The sequence below is a fragment of the Ovis canadensis genome, chromosome X, assembly GCF_042477335.2.
Source record: "Ovis canadensis isolate MfBH-ARS-UI-01 breed Bighorn chromosome X, ARS-UI_OviCan_v2, whole genome shotgun sequence".
In the NCBI taxonomy this organism is placed as follows: Eukaryota; Metazoa; Chordata; class Mammalia; order Artiodactyla; family Bovidae; genus Ovis; species Ovis canadensis.
The window spans coordinates 130,460,756-130,480,742 of record NC_091727.1 but is presented as its reverse complement, the minus strand read 5'-3'; the positions used below and the strand labels follow the sequence as shown (position 1 = coordinate 130,480,742).

The 19,987-nt window shown below is 34.5% G+C and overlaps 1 protein-coding gene across 5 annotated transcripts in view; it reads right to left on the bottom strand.

Moving 5' to 3' along the window:
- Nucleotides 1-19,987, bottom strand: part of RBM41 (RNA binding motif protein 41) — a 75,616-nt gene that overhangs the window by 9,746 nt on the left and 45,883 nt on the right. The window lies entirely within an intron of this gene.

Here is a 19,987-nt window from a genome sequence, read left to right as displayed (position 1 = left end):
GGATCAACAGAAATATCACATTAGGGAGATAAGGCAACTAACTATTTCATTGTGGAAGGACTTAGTTTCAGATAAAGGTGGTGCATTGAATACATGCATCTAATTTCAATCCCTCCAAAAAACTTTAAAACTATAGGGACTTTTAAAAAAAAGTAAGGAAGAACAAGGAAATGAGGCAATAGCAACAATATTCTGGAAGCTGTAAAATAACTGAACAAGCATACTCGAGAAAGCTGAATCTTAAATCAGCAGTGGGGAAACCAAGAACTAACCCAATCTACATCTAAGAATCCTGAAACATTTAAGGAACTGATATATTCTAGTGTCTCTGGAAATGGATATAAACAGCTGGAGTTAAGATAAGGTAGGTATGTTAAAAGTTCCTTAAAAAATTAGATTATATCTTTAAACACTCTCCCCTACAAAATGCTACTGGGTAAAGACCACTCCCAATCCTGCTGTATACTGGAGGTTCATTCTCTGAACATGGGGAATGTTAGACACCATTGAGGATGTGAACACTGTTCCTGAAAACTAGGCTTTAAGAGAAATGCTGTATTCTGAATGATGGGGATATCCAAAACACTTTCCTTCATTTGGCTCCTACAATGCTGGTGGTACCCTCCCCAAGTGAGAGTTCTGAAGTCTTCTCTGGGAAATCTAATCAGCCCCAAAAGGAAAGGTCTAAAAATGCTGATTTAGAATGGGGAATTTCTCCAACAAATGAACGAGCCAGATGACTTTAAGAGAAGCTTAAATTCAATAAGGATCACTCATTTGATCAGAGCTTCCAACCCGTTTTTGGCTCCTACTCATAAATACGAGCAGAAATTATCAGGCATCTGAGAAAAGCAACTAATGTGAAAGAGACAGAACAAAAAAAATAAATAAAAGCAAGTGGGAGAAAACAGAAACTATGCAAGGAGGAAAAAAAAACCTTCAAAGAGCCATCACTAATATCCTCAGAGAAAGAAGAGAAAATATTCCATCTATTAGGAATGAAATGCTCTCTTTAAAAAGAAACATTCAAGAAAATAAACAAAAAGAGCTCTTAAATGTGATGTAACTTAAGTTCTCACTGGCTTAAAATAGATTATTACAAGGTGTTTTAAGTAAGTACTTGTGTAATCATAGTCAAAATACCTATAGAAGGCACACAAAATGAGAAAGGAAAAAGGCAAGTCACTACCAAAATATTAGCAACAAGGGCTATAAAAAGAAAACAACTAATAAATGGCAATAGTAAATCCTCTCTATCAATAATTACTTTACATATAAATGGATTAAACTCCCTAGTCAAAGACATAGAGTGGTTAAACAAACAAAAAACAAAATGTGACTAAGTGCTGTCTACAAGAAACTCACTTTAGATTTAAGGCCATACACAGGCTGGAAAAGAAAGGATAAAAAGAGAAATTCCACACAAATTGCAACCAAAAAAGAATAAGGTTGGCCATGTTTAAGCAAGATAAAATAGACTTTAAGTCAAAATTTTTCAAAAGAGACAAAAAAGGACATTATATAATGATAAAAGGGTCAGTTTACCAGGAAGATATAATGACTATAAATATATATGCACACAATATCAGAGCACTTAAATATATGAGCAAACATTGAGAAAACTGAAGGGGGCTATAAATAGCAACACAACACTAGTAGGAGATTTCAAACCTCACTTTCAGTAGCAAAAGAAAAACTAGAAAATTCACAAATATGTGGAAACTAAACAACATAATGTAGACCAACCAATGGGTCAAAGAAGAAATCAAAAGGTAAATTAGAAAATACCTTGATACAAAGGAATATGAAACTACAACATACCAAAATTTATGGAATGCAACTAGGTCAATACTAAAAAGGAAGTATATAGCATTAAATGCCTATAATAAACAAGGGGAAAGCTCTCAAACTACTTTGCATTTCAAGGAGCTAGGAAAAAAACCCCAAACTAAGCTCAAAGTTATTGGACAGAAATGATAAAGATTACACAGAAATAACTGAAATAGAGATTAGGAAAATAATAGAAAAAAATCAACCAAACTAAGAGCTGTTTTTTAAAAAGATCAACCAAATTGACTACTTTTAGCTAGGCTAAGAAAAAAGAGAAGACTCATATAAAATTCGAAGTGAAAGAGGAGACTTTACAACTGATGCCACAGAAATAAAAAAGGATTATGAGAGACTACTCTGACAATTATATGCCAACAAATTGGATAATCTAGAGAAAACGATAAATTCCTAGAAACATAAACCTACCAAGATGAAATCATGAAGAAACAGAAAATCTGAATAAACTTATAACTAGCAATACAATTATTCAGTAATCAAAAATCTCCCAACAAAGATAAGCCCAGGACCAGACGGCTTCACAGGTGAATTCTACCAAATATTTAAAGAATTAATACCAATCCTCCTAAAATTCTTCCAAAAATTTGAAGAGGCAGGAACACTCCCAAACTAATTTTATCAGGCCAGCATTAACATGACCCAAAACAGAAAAAGATATTATAAGAAATGAAAACTATAGGCTAATATCTGTGATGAATATACATGTAAAAATTCTTAACAGAAAAGTAGTAAACTGAATTTAAAAGCACATTAAAAGGATCATGGCCAAATGTGATTTATCCCTGGGTGCAAGGATGGTTCAACATATGAAAATCAATCAATATCATATAGCATATTAATAGAATGAAGGATAAAAATCACAAATCATTTCAATAGACATCAATGGACAGATCTTCCAGACAGAAAATCAGTAAGGCAACAGAGATACTAAATGACACAATAGAATAGCTAGACTTAATTGCTATTTTCAGGACATTAAGTTAAAAATAAACCCAGAATACACATTCTTTTCAAGTGCACATAAAATACTCTCTGTAATAGCCCACAAACTAGGACACAAAATAGGCCTCAAGAAATTAAAGAGGCCAAGGATTATTTCAAGCATCTTTTTGACTACAATAGCATGAAACTAGAAATCAGCCACAGAAAGAGAAATGAGGAAAAAAGATTACATGGAAACATAACAACATGCTACTAAAGAAACTAATAGGTTAACAGTGTAATCAAAGAGGAAATTAAAAAATATCTTGAGACAAATGACAATGAAAACTCAACCCATTGCAGAAAAGGTAGTCCAAAGAGGGAACTTCATAGTGATAAAGGTATTCCTAAAAAAAAAAAACAAAAAAACAAACAAAAAAAAAAAACAAGAAAAATATCAAATAAACAACCTAAACTACCATCTAAAAGAATTAGAAAAAGAACAATCTAAAGTCAACAGAAGGAAGTAAATAATAAAAATCAGGGAGGAAATTAATAAAATAGAGATAAAAATAGAAAAAAAATGAATGAAAACAAGAATTGAAAAGGTAAACAAAAATTGACAAATCTCTGGCCATGCTCACTAAGAGGGAAGGCCCCAATTAAATGAGGAGAAATAACAACTGATATTGCAGAAATGCCAAAGAAACCATGAGAATACTATGAACAGTTATTTGCTAACAAACTGGACAAGCTAGAAGAAATGGATAAGTTCTAGAAACATACAGCCCACCAAAACTGAATCAAAAATAGATAGTTTGAACACACCAATCACTAGAAGTGAAATAGAATCTGTAATTAAAAAACAACAACAACAAAAAACCTTCCTGCAAACAGAAGTTCAGGACTGGATGTCTTCACTGGGGAATTCTACCAAACATACAAAGTACTTATATCGATTCTTCTCAAACTCTTCCAAAAGACTGAAGAGGAAGGAATACTACCAAAGTCATTCTATGAAGCCACTATTACTCTGATACCAAATCCAGACAAAAACACTACCAAAAAAGAAAATTACATTCATCTTTGATGAATACGGATGCAAAAAATCCTTAACTAAATGTTAGCAAACCAAATCCAACAACACATAAAAAAAGATCATATACCATGATCAAGTAGGATTTATCCCAGGGTCATAAGGATGGTTCAACATATGTAAATCATTCAGTGTGATACATCACATCAGCGTAAGAAAAGATAAAACTCACATAGTCATCTCAATAGATGCAGAAAAGCATTTGATAAAATTCAGCATCCATTCATGATAAAAAAAACTCTTTATCAAAGTGGGTTTAGAGAGAACATATCTCAACATAATACAGTAAGTCACCTACATACAAATGAGTTCTGTTCTAAGAGCACAATTATAAGTCCAATTTGTTCATAAGTCCAACAAAGTTAGCCCAGGTACCCAACTTAACACAACTGGTTATATAGTACTGTATTGTAATAGGTTTACAATACTTTTCACACAAATAATACATAAAAAACAAGCAGAAAAAATAAAGAAGGTATCTTTAATATTATAATACAGTACCTTGAAAAGTACAGTAGTACAGTACAATAGCTGGCATATAGGGGCTGGCATTGAGTGAACAGGCAAGAAGTGTTACTGACTGGAGGAGGGAGAAGAGCTGGGAGATGGAAGAGCTGAAGGATCATCAGAAATAGGAGATGGAGGCCAAGTTACAATTTCACTCCCACCTGACATTGATGATACACACTTTCACATCTTTGAGAGTTTGCAACTTGAAGGTTCGCACGTAGGGGACATACTGTAAAAGCTATTTATGACAAACCCACAGCCATTGCTCAATAGTGAAAAGCTGAAAGCCTTCCTATTAAAATCTGGAACAAGACAATGATGCCCACTATTACCATTTCTAATCAACATAGTATTCTAGCCATAGCAAAAAAACAAGAAAAGGAAATAAAAGGTATCCAAAAATGGAAGAGAAGAGGTAAAATTGCCATTATATACAGATGACATACTATATATAGAAAACCCTAAAGAATCTACTCTTATAGCAGACACTAAGGAAGAAGTAAAGAACCTCTTGATAAAAGTGAAAGAGGAGAGTGAAAAAGTTGCCTTAAAGCTTAACATTCAGAAAACTAAGATCATGGCATTGGGGCCCATCATTTCATGGCAAATAGATGGGGAAACAGTGGCTGACTTTATTTTTCTGGACTCCAAAATCACTGCAGATGGTGATTGCAGCCATGAAATTGAAAGAAACTTACTCATTGGAAGGAAAGTTATGACCAACCTAGACAGCATATTGAAAAGCAGAGACATTACTTTGCCAACAAAGGTCCGTTTAGTCAAGGCTATGGTTTTCCCAGTGGTCATGTATGGATGTGAGAGTTGGACTACAAAGAAAACTGAGCACTGAAGAATAGATGTTTTTGAACTGTGGTGTTGGAGAAGACTCTTGAGAGTCCCTTGGACTGCAAGGAGATCCAACCAGTCCATCCCAAAGGAGATTAGTCCTGGGTGTTCACTGGTAGCACTGATGTTGAAGCTGAAACTCCAATACTTAGGCCACCTGATGAGAAGAGCTGACTCATTTGAAAATGACAGAGAATTAGATGGTTGGATGGCATCACTGACTCAATGGACATGGGTTTGGGGGAACTCTGGGAGTTGGTGATGGACAGGGAGGCCTGGTGTACTGTGGTTCATGGGGTTGCAAAGAGTCAGAAACAACTGAGCGACTGAACTGAACTGAACTGAAAGACTCCACACAAAATCTACTAAGCAAATTCAGCAAATTAGCAAGATATAAGAAAAGTAATTAGCCTCCAATTAAAATAAATAAATTTAAATTAAAAAAAAGAATCGATAAGCAAATTCAGCAAAGTAGCAGGATACAAGATTAACTTACAGAATCCTGTTCCATTTCTTTACAATAAAAATATCAGAAAGGGAAAATAGAAAAAAATAATCCTTTTAAGATTGCACAAAAATCAAATACTTTGGAATAAAATTTGACCAAGGAAGTGAAAGACTTATATGCTGAAAACTGTAAACACTGATAAAAGAACCAGAAGATGATTTTAAGAAATGGGAAGATACACCATATTCTTGGATTGGAACAATTAATATGGTTAAAATGGCCATAGTACCCAAAGCAATCTACAGGTTTAATGCATCCCTATCAAATTACCCATGATGTTTTTCACAGACTAGAAAAAATAAGTCTAATATTTATGATGAACAAAAAAAGACCCAGAATTGGCAAAATAATCCTGAAGATAAAGAACAAAGCAGAAGGCGTAACTCTCCAAGACTTCAGACAATTAGAAAGCTACAGTAATCAAAAGAGTGGTACTGGCACAAAAACATACATCTAGATTAACAGAACAGAATACGTCCAGAAATAAACCCACACACCTACAGTCAATTAATCTTCAATAAAGGAGGCAAGCTATACAATGGAGAAAAGATAGTCTCTTCAGCAAGTAGTGTTGGAAAAGTTGGACAGCCATATATAAATCAATAAAGTTAGAACACCCCCTCACACCATACACACAAAAAACTCAAAATGGCTTTAAGATTTACATATAAGACAGGACACCACAAAACTTCTAGAAGAGAATACAGGCAAACATTCTCTGGCATAAAACGTGCCAATGTTTTCTTAGGTCAGTCTCTGAAGGCAATAGAAATACAAGCAAAAATAAACAAATGGAACCTAATCAAACTTAGAAGCTTTTGTACAGCAAAGGAAACCATAAACAAAACTAAAAGACAACCTACATACTGGGAGAAAATATTTGCAAAAGATGTGGCCAACAAAGGGTTAATTTAAAACATATACATGCAGCTCATAAACCTCAATAACAAAAAAAACAACCCAATCAAAAAATGGGCAGAAGATCTAAATACATATTTCACCAAAGAAGACATACGGATAGCCAATGAGCACATGAAAAGATGTTCAACACTGCTAATTAGAGAAATGCAAATCAAAACTACAATATGGTATCATGTCACTGGTCAGGATGACTTCAACAAAAAGTCTACAAATAATAAATGCTGGAGTATGTAGAGAAAAGAAAATCCTCTTACACTGTTGGTGGGAATGTAGATTGGTGTATATGAAGAACATTACAGAGGTTCCTTAAAAAACTAAAAGTAGAGTTGCCATATGATCCAGCAATCCCACTCTTGGGCATACATCTGGAGAAAACTCTAATTCAAAAAGATACATGCACCTCAATGCTCATAGTAGTACTTTATATATTAGCCAAGATATGGAAGCAAACTAAATATCCATCAACAGATGAATGGGAAGAAGATGTGGTATATATTAATACATACAGTGGAATACTACTTAGCCATAAAAAATAATGAAATAATACCATTTGTGGCAACATGGATGGAACAAGAGATTGTCATAGCAGGTGAAGTAGGTCAGATAGAGAAATAAAAATATTATATGATATCACTTACATGTGGAATCTAAAATATGATACAAATCACAAGACAGAGATAGACTCACAGACATAGAAAACAAACTTATGGTTATCAAAGAGAAAAGGCAGGGAGGAAGGATAAACTAGGAGTTTGGGATTAGCAGGTAGAAACTACTATATATAAAAAAGATAAACAACAAGATTCTACTATACAGCACAGGAAACTATATTTGATATCTTGCAACAAACCATAATGGAAAATAACCTAAAAATTATATATATATAATATAAATATAAAAGTTGTTTTATATATAGATAAAACTGAATCACTTTGTTATACACTAGAAACTAACACAACATTGTAAATTAACTATATTTCAGTAAAAAAATATATAAAAAAGAAATTAATGAAGAGAAATAAATGGAAAGACATCCCATACTCAAGGATTAGAAATATTAATACTGTCAAAATATAATACTAATCAAAGCAATCTACAGATTCAATGCAATTCTTATCAAAATACCAATGATGATTTTTATGGAAATAAAAATATCCTAAAATTCATATGAACCACAAGAGACCATGAATAGACAAAGCAATCTTGAGGAAGAAGAACAAAGTAGTATGTGTCATATATCCTGATTTCAAACTACAGTAATCAAAACAGTAAGGTACTGGCATAAAAAAGTACATATTGACCAATGGACTAGAATAGAGGGCCTAGAAGTTAACCACACATTTATGGTAAGCTGATGTTAGACAAGGAGGGCAAAAATACACATGGGGAAAAAACAGTCTCTTTAATAAATGGTGTTTGGAAAACTGGATATCCAGGACAAAAAATGAAATTAGATGCTTCTCTTACACCATACATAAAACCCAACTAAAAATATTAAATACTTAAAAAATAAGATGTGATACTCCAAAACTCCTAGAAGAAAACAGAAAAATCTTCTTGACCATTGGCCTTGGCAATAATTTGTTAGATATGATATCAAAAGCACAGCGAACAAAAGCAAACAGACAAGTGTCATTAACTCAAACCCATATTCGTAGCAAAGAAAACAATCAGTAAAGTTAAAGGGGGACCTACAAAATGGGAGAAAGTATTTTCAAATCATATATCTAATAAAGGGTTAACATCTAATCCGTGTCTCTTTCTCCTGCATTTGCAGGCGGGTTCTTCACCAATAGCACCACGTGGGAAGCCCAAAATGTATAAGGGACTCCTGAAACTCAAAAGCGAAAAAAAAAAGAGATGTGCTGGTGAGGATGTGGAGAAATTTTTATTTAGGATGTGGAGAAATTTTATCCCTTATGCAATGTTGGTGGGAATGTTTAAGCTGTTACAACCACAATGGAAAACAGTTGGAATATCATTAAAAAATTTAAACTAGAACTCATATAATCCAGCAATCCCACTTTTGGCTATATATCTAAAAGGACTGGAATAAAAATCTGGAAGAAAAATCTGCATTCCCATATTCACCGCAGCATTCTTCACAAAAGCAAAGACATGGGAACAATCTAAATGTCCGTTGCGAGATGAAGGGATAAAGGAAATATGGTATATAAATACAAAAGGATATTATCTAGCCTTAAAAATGAAAAAAATCTTGTCATTTGCTGCAACATAGGTGAGTCTGAGTGAACTCCGGGAGTTGTTGATGGACAGGGAGGGCTGGTGTGCTGCGATTCATGAGGTCACAAAGAGTCGGACACGACTGAGCGACTGAACTGAATTGAACTGAACTGAACTGAGGTGAACTTGGAAGACCTGCTAAGTGCAATCAACCAGAAACAGAAGAAAAAATACTACATGATCCCACTTATATCAGGAATCTAAAGTAGTCAAACTCATAGAAGCAGAGAGTAGAATCACGCTTACCAGGGGCTAGGAAGAGGGGTAACTAAGGAAGTGTTCATCAAAGGGTATATAGTTTTACATATGCAACATGAATAAATCCTATAGCTCTATCATATAGCATAGCATAGATAGTTAACAATACTGTATTTGATAATTAAAATTTTGTTAAAAGGATAGATCTTATGTTAAATGTTCTTATCAAAAGAAAAACTGGAGGGAGGAAATTTCTGGAGGTAATGGTTAAGTTTAGGGCATTGTATTGGTGATTGTTTCATGGTGTATATGTACCTTCAAACCCAACAAAATGCATACATTAAATACGCACAGCTTTTTTATAATGTCAAACATACTTCAGTTAAAAAGAAAAAACTTAACCAAGGAAGTGAAGGACTTATATACTGAAAACCACAATACACTACTCAAAGAGATTTAAGACAACATAAATAAATGAAAAGATGTCTCATGTTCATGGACTGGAAGAATAAATTATTGAAATGCACATACTATCCAAATCAGTTTATAGATTTAATGTAATTCCTATAAAAATCCCAATGACATTTTTTGTAGAAATACAAAAACAACCCTAAGATTCATAAGGAATGAGAGGGGAACCTTAAACAGCCAAGCAATCTTGAGAAGAAAGAACAAAACTGGGGAGGCCTCACATTTCTTAATTTCAAAATATGTTACAAATCTATAGTAATCAAAACAGTATGATACTGGCATAAACATAGACATGTAGACTAACAGAAGAGAATATAAAGCCCAGAAATAAATCCACACATATACAGTCAACTGATTAATGGCAGGGGGGTGGGGCAAGAATACACAATGGGGAAAGGATAGTCCCTTTGACCAAAAGTGTTGGGAAAAGTTGATATCCACATGCAAAAGTATAAAACTGGCCTCATTTATATCATCCACAAAAATCAGCTCAAATTGGATTAAAGATTTAAACATAAGGTCTGAAACTCTAAAACTTCTAGAAGATAGCATAGGGGGGAACCTCATGATCCTGGCCTTGGCAATGATTTCTTCGATATTACAGCAGAAGCACAGGTAACAAAAGCAAAGGTAAAGTGGTACTGTATCACTAAAACACTTCGGCGCAGCAAAGGAACACAGTCTAAAGTGAAAAGGCAACCTACAGAATGGGAGGAAATACTTGGAAACCATATATCTGATTAGAGGTTGGTATCTAAAATATATAATTAAATACAAAAACTCCATAGCAAAAAGACAAATAACCTGAAAAAATGGGCAAATGACATAAATAGGCAATTCTTCAAAGAACACATACATAAAATAAGTGTTGATGAGGATGGAGAGAAATTGAATCTTTGTGCACTTTTGGAAGGAATGGAAAATGGTGCAGCTGCTATACAGAACAGTATGGAGGTTCCTCAAAGAATTAAAAATAGAACTACCATATGATTCAAGAGTCCCACTTCCAGTTATTTATCCAAAATAATTACAATCAGAATTTTGAAGAGATATCTGAACTCACGTGTTTATTGCAGCACTGTTCACAATAGCCAAGAGGTGGAAGCAACCTAAATGTTCATCACAGATGAGTGAATTAAAACAACAACAACAACAAATGTGGCATATACATACAATGGAATATGATTTGGCTAGAAAAAAGGAAGGAAACCTTGAAATATGCTATGACGTAGATGAGCTTTGAGGGCACTATGCTGAAATAAGCCAGTCACAGAAGAAAAAGTACTGCATAATTTCACTTTATATGGTATCTATTGTAGTTAAACTCACTGAAGCAGAAAATAGAATAGTAGTTGCCAAAACTTGAGAGGATGAGGAAATGGGGAGTTGCTGTTCAGCGGGTATAAAGTTCCGTCATGCAAGATGAAAAAGTTCTAGAGATATGCTGCAAAACATTATGCCTATAGTTTACAATACTGTAATATACACTTGAAATACTGTTAAAGGTAGATCTGAGGTTACATGTATTTTACTACACTGGAGGAAAAAGAGATGCATAAGTTACTTATTTTATAACTTAAAAAAACTTGAGAAAAAATTCAGATAGGAGCAGCAAAAGCAAAGAGCTAGAAAACAGAGCCAGCTTAAGTGACTTATCCACTGAAATGTATGAGTAAATACGTTGAACATTGCAATAAGCAGTAGACTCTTTATGTCTCAAACCCTTTACAAGCTGGATATTCACATATTTAGCATTTAACTATACTCTTAAAGGCAAGGGCATAGAATAACTGACTGGTGATTCACTTGAGTAATTTCAGGTGATCTAGTTTTGGCTCTGAAATACTCATTATAAAAATATCATTAAATTAGATAACCATAGAAAGGGAGAGGTATGTGAAATATTTTGCAAGTTTCTCACCAAGTAGGAAAGATCCATACTAAGATTATTGCCTTTAACATGAACATTTTTAAAAAATCAAGAGGACATCTGGTCAAGATAGCTTGGTCACTTCTTGCATAGATGCATCATCTCTGCTCCCAAAATATACATATATGTATGCATACATACATACAATATACATGGTTATACATGTATGTATATATCTACAACATACATACATATTCATATATACAAAGATACACACAAAGACAAAACTAGGCTCAAAAACAAGATAAATATTTCTGTGAAAGAGAAAAACAGAAACTAAGTGATAATAGAGGATGAAACTCTTCCCGGTATTCCTCTGCAATTATTGTTTTATATGTTTTGAACTTTATATAAATGGTGTTATACTGCATGCATTCTTCTGCATCTACCTGTTTAAATTTTTTAAAAATACACTTTATTTTTAAAAGTTTTAGATTTATAGAAAAATTGAGGGGATAGTACAAAGAATTCCCATATACCCCACACCCAGTTTCTCTTATAATTAACATCTTACACTATTACAGTACATTTCTTAAAATAAATAAATAAATATTGGTATATTACTATTAACTAAAGTCCTGTTTGGGACTCTGTGCTTCCTGGATTTGATTGACTATTTCCTTTCTCATATTAGGGAGTTTTTGACTATAATCTCTTCAAATATTTTATCAGACTCTTTCTCTTTCTTCTTCTGGGACCCCTATAATTCAAATGTTGCTGCATTTAATGTTGTCCCAGACATCTCTGAGACTGTCTTCAATTCTTTTCATTCTTTTTTCTTGATTCTGTTCCTTGGCAATTATTTCTACCATTCTATCTTCCAGCTCACTTATTTGATCTTCCTCTATCTGCTATTGATTCATTTTAGTGTATGTTTAATTTCAGTATTGTACTGTTCATCATTGTTTGTTCTTTAATTCTTCTAGGTCCTTGTTAAATATTTCTTGTATTTTTCTCCATTATATTCCCACCTTTACTATCATTATTCTAAATTCTTTTTCAGGTAGATTGCCTATTTACTCTTCATTTATTTGGTCTTGTGGGTTTTTACCTTGCTCCTTTGTCTGCAACATATTTCTCTGTCTCCTTATTTTGTTTAACTTACTGTGTTTGGGGTCTCCTTTCCACAGGCTTCAGGGTCATAGTTCCTCTTGCTTCTGGTGTCTGCCCAAAGTGGGTGAGGTTGGTCCAGTGGTTTGGGTAGGCTTCCTGGTGGTGGTGGGGAACTGGTGCCTTTGTTCTGGTGGGTGAAGGTTGGATCTTGTCCCTCTGATGGGCAGGGCCATGTCAGTTGGTGTGCTTCAGGGTGTCTGTGAGCTTAGTATGACTTTATGCAGCCTGTCTGATAATGGGTTCCTATCCTGCTAGTTGTTTGATGCTCAACATCACTCATTATTAGAGATATGCAAATCAAAACTACAGTGATATGTCACCTCACACTGATCAGAATGATCATCAAAAAAATCTACAAACAATAAATGCTGGAGAAGGTGTGGAGAAAAGGGAACCCTCTTGCACTGTTGGTAGGAATATAAATTGATACAAACACTATGGAGAACAGTATGGAGGTTCCCTAAACAACAGAAAACAGAACTACCATATGATCCAGCAATCCCACTACTGGGCATATACCCTGAAAAAACTATAATGCAAAAAGGCACATGTACCCTCAATGTTCACTGCAGCACTATTTACAATAGCCAGGACATGAAGGCAACCTAAATGCCCATTGACAGATAAATGGATACAAATGTGGTACTTAGCTATAAAAAGGAATGAAACTGGGTCATTTGTAGTGATGTGGATGGACCTAGAGTCTGTGATACAGAGTAAGTCAGAAAGAGAAAAACAAATATCGGATATTAATGTATATGTACGGAATCTAGAAAGATGGTACAGATGAGCTTATTTGCAGGGCAGGAATAGAGATACAGATATAGAGAATGGACATGTGGACACAGCAGAGGAAGGGGAAGGTAAGATGAACTGGGAGAGTTGGATTGACATATATACACTGCTACTGCTGCTGCTGCTGCTAAGTCGCTTCAGTCGTGTCTGACTCTGTGCGACCCCATAGACGGCAGCCCACCAGGCTCCCCCGTCCCTGGGATTCTCCAGGCAAGAACACTGGAGTGGGTTGCCATTTCCTTCTCCAATGCATGAAAGTGAAAAGTGAAAGTGAAGTCGCTCAGTTGTGTCCGACTCTTAGTGACAACACGGACTGTAGCCCTCCAGGCTCCTCCGGCCATGGGATTTTCCAGGCTAGAGTACTGGAGTGGGGTGCCATTATATATGCTACCATGTGTAAAACAGATAGCTAGTGGGAAGCTGCTGTATAACACAGGAAACTCAGCCCAGTGTTCTGTGATGACCTAGAAGGGTGGGATGGGATTTGGGGTGGCAGGGAAGCTCAACAGGAATAGGATATATATGTACTTACAGCTGATTCATGTTGTATAGCAGAAACCAACACAACATTGTAAAGCAATTATACTCCAAAAAAAACAAACAAACAAACAAAAAAAACCAACCCCCAAAACAGAAAACAATAAAGTCCACAGCTTATTTAGATTTCCTTAGTTTTCCTCTAACATCCATTTTGTGTTCCAGGACTTCATCCAGGGTATCATAGTACATTTATTTTTCATATGTCTTTAGCCTCCTCTTTGCTGTGGCAGTTTCTCAAACTTTTCTTGTTTTTAATGATCTTGACATTTTTGAGGAGTACTGGTCAGATATTTTATAGGATGTTCCATTACTAGAAATTTTCTGCTGTTTTCTCATGGTTATATTCTGGTTATGGATTACTAGAAGGAAGACTATAGAGAAAAAGAAGCAACTCTGATCACATTATATCAAGCATACATACTATCAACATGATTTATGACTGACCTTTGCTTTGATTGCCTGACTAGGGCAGTGTTTGTTAGGTTTCTACACTGTAACATGATTTTTTTTCCCTGTATTTCCAAACTGTACTCTTTGGAAAGAAGTCACTAAGAGTAGCTCAAAATTAAGTGGTTGGGAGTTATGCTTCCTTTCCTTGAGGCAGAGAATCTGCTAGTACATAAACTATTTTTTTAAATTAATTAATTAATTTTAATTGGAGGGTAGTTACAATTTTGTGGTGGTTTTTACCACACATTGACATGAATCAGCCCCTGGTGTACATGTGTCCACCCATCCCGAACCCCCCTCCTCCCTCCCACCTCCCTCCCCATCCCATCCCTCTAGGTTGTCCCAGTGCATCTGCTTTGAGAGCCCTGCTTCATGCATCAAACTTGGGCTGGTGATCTGATTCACATATGGTAATACACCATATTACCAATAGCATTATCAATGCTATTCTCTCAAATCATCCCACCCTCGCCTTCTCCCATAGAGTCCAAAAGTCTGTTCTTTATATCTCTGTCTCTTTTGCTCTCTTGCACATAGGGTCGTTGTTAACATCTTTCTAAATTTTATATATGTTATACTGTATTGGTGCTTTTCTTTCACTTTGTATAATAGGCTCCAGTTTCATCTACATTATTAACTGACTCAAATGCATTCTTTTTAATAACTCAGTAATATTCCATTGCATATATATACCACAACTTTCTTATTCATTCGTCTGCCAATGGACATCTAGGTTGCTTCAAATTCTTCATTTGATATTTGTCTCCTCTCCCTCATTTATTGATTCACTCAATGATTTTATTATCAGTATTGACTCACAGATATTCTATACTTTGGGTTATAATCCAATATTAATTTACTTACTTTTTATACAAACTGTTCTATCTTTAGTTATTGGAAACTCTCAGTTGGCTCCTGTGTGCCTTTGACATATCCCCAACAATATTTTTACCTTATTTTGAGCACCTGCTTACTTTCTTGCACTACCACATGCTCAGCATCTTTTCTCCCATTCCTTCATTGAAGTTCTGTTATATATTTGTAATAGTTAAATTCTCATCACAGTCTGCATTCTTTCCAGGGGTTACTCAATCTCCTAAATGATTTTTTTTAAATATTTATATTAAGGGTCATTCTTTATGCTGTACAGTTTCATGGATTTTGACAAATGCATTTCTCACATCCACTATTATACTATCATACAGAAAATTTATACTGCCCTAAAAATCCTGTGTTTACCCATTCCTCTCTTCTCTACTCCTCCTGAAGTCCTGGCAACCATTGTTTACTGTTCCTACAGTCTTGTGTTTTTAAGAATGTCATATAATTGAAATCATACAATATGTAGTCTTTTCAAACTGGCTTCCTTCACTTATTAATAAGCATTTATAGTCCCCCTGTCTTTTTGTGACTTGGCAGATTATTTCTTTTTATTGCTGAATTATATCCCATTGTATAGATGTAGCACAGATGAATGTATCCACTCATCTACTGAAGGACACCTTGATTGCTTCCAGTTTCTGGTAATTATGAATAAAACTGCTGTTAACAGTCACATGCTGGTTTTTGTATGAATGTAAGTTTTTAAATCAATTGAGCAAATGACTAGGAACTTCATTACTGGATTGTATGGCAAAGCATGTTTAACTTGGTAAGATACTGCCAAACTATCTTCCAAAGAGGTTGTGCCATTTTGCATAAGAGCAATGAATAAAAGTTCCTGTTGTTTAGCATCCTCAATAGTATTTGGTATTGTCAATTTTAGCCATTCTAATAGGTGTGTAATGGCATCTCATTATTATTCTATTTTGCAATTTCCAGGTGACAAATGATGATGAGCTTCTTTTCATATGCCTATTTGACATGTATATAACTTCTCTGGCAAGGTGTCTGTTCCTTTGCTCATTTTTAAATTGGGTAGTTTGTTTTACTACTGGTGAGTGTTAGGAGTTCTTTGTTGTATTTTGCATATAAGTACTTTATGAGACATGTGTTTTGCAAATATTTTCTTTCAGTCTGTGGTTTGTCTTTTGCTTCTCTTAAAAGCATCTTTCATATAGCAAAGTTTATAATTTTAATAAAGTAGGATTTATCAATTTTTTGTCTCATAAATCATGCTTTCGGTGTTATACCTATAAATACATCACCAAACACAATGTCACTTAAATTTTGTTTTCTTCTAGAAGATTCATAATATTATGTTTTACATTTAAATCTATAATCCAGTCTGAGTTAATTTTTTGAAGAATGTATACTCTGTGTCTAGCTTTTTTTGTGTTTTTTTTTTTTTTGCAGGTAGATATCCAGTTGTTCTAACAAAATTTGTTAGAAAAGATTATCCTTTCTCCATTGAGTTGCCTTTGCTCCCTTATCAAAGATCAGTTCACTATATTTGTGAAAGTTTATTTCTGGAGTCTTTATTTTACTCAATTTATTTTGTTTTCAACCAGCATCAAACTACTTGATTGTAGTTAGCCTTAAAGTTAGGTAACATCAGTCTTTCAACTTTGTTCTTCTTCAGTATTGTGTTGAGCATTCTAGATATTTTCTCTTTTCATATAAACTTAGAATTAGTGTGCCTATATCCACATAATAGCTTGCTGGGGATTTTTCTGGGACTGTTCCAATCTATGAACAGAGGATATCTCTGCATTTATTTATGTCTTTAATTTTTCACCAGGGTTTTATATTTTTCTGCATGTAGATCCTACACATATTTTGTTAGGTTTGTACCTTAGTATTTCACTATTTTGTGGTGGTATTATAAAGGGTGTTGTGCTTTTTATTTCAATTTTAATGGTTCATTTCTTGGTATACAGGAAAGCAATTGATTTTCAAATACAAATCTTATATCCTCCAACTTTCATATACTCCTTAGTTCCAGTAATTGCTTCATGTTCTTGTTGATAGATTGGAATTTTCTACAAAGACATACATGTCACCTGTTAACAAAGATCGTTTTATTTTTTCTTTCCCAATCCGTGTGCTTTTTAATTTCCTTTCCTTCTCTTTTTGCACTAGCTAGAATTTCCAATACAGAGATGAAAAGAAATTGAAAGAGGGGACATACTTGTATTGTTTCTGATCAAAGGGGAAAACACTCAGGCTTTCACCATTAAGTATGATGTTAGCTGTGGGGTTTTGTTGATATACTTTACCAAGTTGAAAATGTTCCCCTCTATTCCTAGTTTGCTGAGAGTTCGTGTCATTAATGGGTGTTTGTATTTTGTCAAATGCCTTTTCTACATCAACTGAAATAATATTTTTCTTCTTTAGTCTGTTGGTGTGGTGGATTACATTAATTGGTTTTCAAAAGTTGAATCAGTCTTGGATATCTGGAAGAAATCCCATTTAATAGTGATATATTGTAGGATTTGATTTCCTAATATTTCATTTTTTAATAAAAATATTTTGATTTTCCTAATACAATAGTCCCCCTTTATCCAGTTTCAATTTTTGTGGTTTCAGTTACAAAGGTCAACTATGGTCTGAAAATATTAAATGGAAAATTCCAGAAATAAACAATACATAAGTTTTAAACTGTACACCGTTCTAAGTAGTATGATGAAATCTTGTACCATCCCACTCTATCCTGCTCTGTCCCACCCAGGACATGAATCATGCCTTTGTTCAGCATATCCACCCTGTATGCCCCATTAAGTAGCCATCTTGGTTATCAGATCAACCATCACAGTATTGCAGTGCTTATGCTTAAGTAATCTATCAGTTAATAATGGCCACAAAGCTCAAGAGTAGAGATGCTGGCAATTTGGATATTCCATAAATTAAAATTTTTCATAGGTAGGTACTGTTGCTCAGTCGCTCAGTCAAGTCTGACTTGTCATGAACTCATGGACTGCAGCACGCCAGGCTTCCTTGTCCTTCACCATCTCCGGGAGTTTGCTCAAACTCATATCCATTGAGTCAATGATGCCATCCAACCATCTCATCTTCTGTTGCCTCCTTCTCCTCATGCCCTCATCTTTCCCAGCTTCTGGGTCTTTTCCAATGTGTTGGCTCTTCACATTAAATGACCAAAGTATTAGAGCTTCAGCATCAGTCCTTCCAATGAATTTTTAGGGTTGATTTCCTTTAGGATTGACTGATTTGATCTCCTTGCAGTCCAAGGGACTCTCAAGAGTATTCTCTAGCACCACATTTCAAAAGCATCAATTCTTTGGTACTCAGCCATCTTTATGGTCCAACTCTCACATCCGTATATAAGAAAAAAACAAAAACAAAACTAAGTTTCAGTACAATCTGTCGTTTCAAGCATCCACTGGGGGTCTTGGAATGTATCTCCTAAAGATAATAGGGGACTACTCCATTTAGGACTTTTGCATCTATGCTCAAAAGAGATATTGGTTCATGGTCCTTCTTTACTGTAATATCTTTATCTGATTTTGGTATTAACCTAAGGCTGGTTTCAAAGTCAGTAAGAAAGTATTTCTTCTGCTTCTATTTTCTGGAAAAGACTGTAGTGAATGGATATTTTCTGCTCTCTTTTAGTGTATCAATTATATCTTTTTATAATTATTAGTAAAATACCTTAGAGTTTGCAATATAGCTGTAAAACTAAGTCCACTATCACATAATATGATACCACTTGACAGATAGTGGAGATACCCTGTAACAGTTATACACACCAAATAAAATTCCTTCTTTCCATCCTTCATTCTATCATTTCTGCCATCCATTACATTTATTCATATCCTCTAATTACCTATCATGTTGCTATTACTACTTGGAACAGTTATCTTTCAGATCATTTAAAAATAGGAAATTAAAAATTCTATTTCACCTTCATGTATCCTTTCTCCTACACTCTTCCTTTCTTTATAGAGATCTTATTTTCTGACATATATAATTTTTCCTTCTCTCTGGAGAACTTCTAAACAGAAATATCTCTTGTAAGGCAGGTTTCCTGGTGACAAGTTCCCTCAGTTTTTCTTTGATAGTCTTTATTTTTCCTCCACTTTTGAATGACTGTTTTTCCTAGATACTGAATTATAGGTAGGTATTTCTCCCTTTCATTACTTTAAATATTTTACTCCACTCTCTTCTTGCTTGCATGATTTCTGAGGAGAAATTCAATGTAATTATTATCTTTATTTCTCTATTGGTAAAGAGTTTTTCTCTGGCAGTTTCCAAGATTTTCTCTTGGTCTTCAGTTTTCTGTGTTTGAACATGATATGCTTAGGTGTTTTTTTGGGGGGGTGCTATTTATCCTACTTTGTCTTTGCTTGGATCCTGGATCTGTAGTGCAGTGTCTGTCATTAATTTTGGAAAATTCTCAGTCATTCTTACTTCAAATATTTCTTTTTTTCCCCTTCTGCTCCTTTCTTCTTCCACTATTCCAATAATATACGTGGTACACCTTTTGAAATTGTTCTTGGATATTCTGTTACATTTTTAAAGTCTTTTTTTTTTTCAATCTTTGCATTTCAGTTTGGAAGGTTCCTACTGACATGTTTTCAAGCTACTAACCGGAGAAGGCAATGGCATCCCACTCCAGTAATCTTGCCTGGAAAATCCCATGGATGGAGGAGCCTGGAAAGCTGTGGTCCATGGGGTCGCTGAGGGTCGGACATGACTG